We start from the raw sequence: 580 nt of genomic DNA on the forward strand, positions 1-580 counted from the left end.
TTTATTTGTTATTAGATAGAGCAAGAATGTTCACTTAAATGCGCGGCAGTATTATATTGCAATGTCTTGCATAGCAGAATCTTTCAATGAAAATAAATACATTGATATTTTTTTATATATAATTGATTATTTCAAATGAATTTCAATATAAGGTAATATAATGTACATAAATATTGTATAATAAAACTATGTGACATTTTTATATCGTTTAAAAAAAATTTTAATTATGTAAATTGAAATCTATATATTTTGTTATTTAACGGAAACTTATCTCATACAAATTGTAGCAAATTTCACAATATTTAGAGTTATACAATGATTACAGATACAATATTTTATTTAAAATCATAGATGAATCATTGTATTTCATTTAACTTGCATATTTATCGAAATCCATAAAAACAAATCAAAACATATTTCTATAATTTTGAATTAGAAAAATTGAATGTATTTTTATATGCACAATTTTCTTTTTTTAAATTATTTTCACATGTACAAGAAAGTCTGAAATACTAATGATACTTGAATCAATTTGAATTTCAAATTATTAAATATCCAATCAAATCACTGACAAATCTTT

Source organism: Apis dorsata, unplaced genomic scaffold (genome assembly GCF_000469605.1).
Source record: "Apis dorsata unplaced genomic scaffold, Apis dorsata 1.3 scaffold_232, whole genome shotgun sequence".
NCBI lineage: Eukaryota > Metazoa > Arthropoda > Insecta > Hymenoptera > Apidae > Apis > Apis dorsata.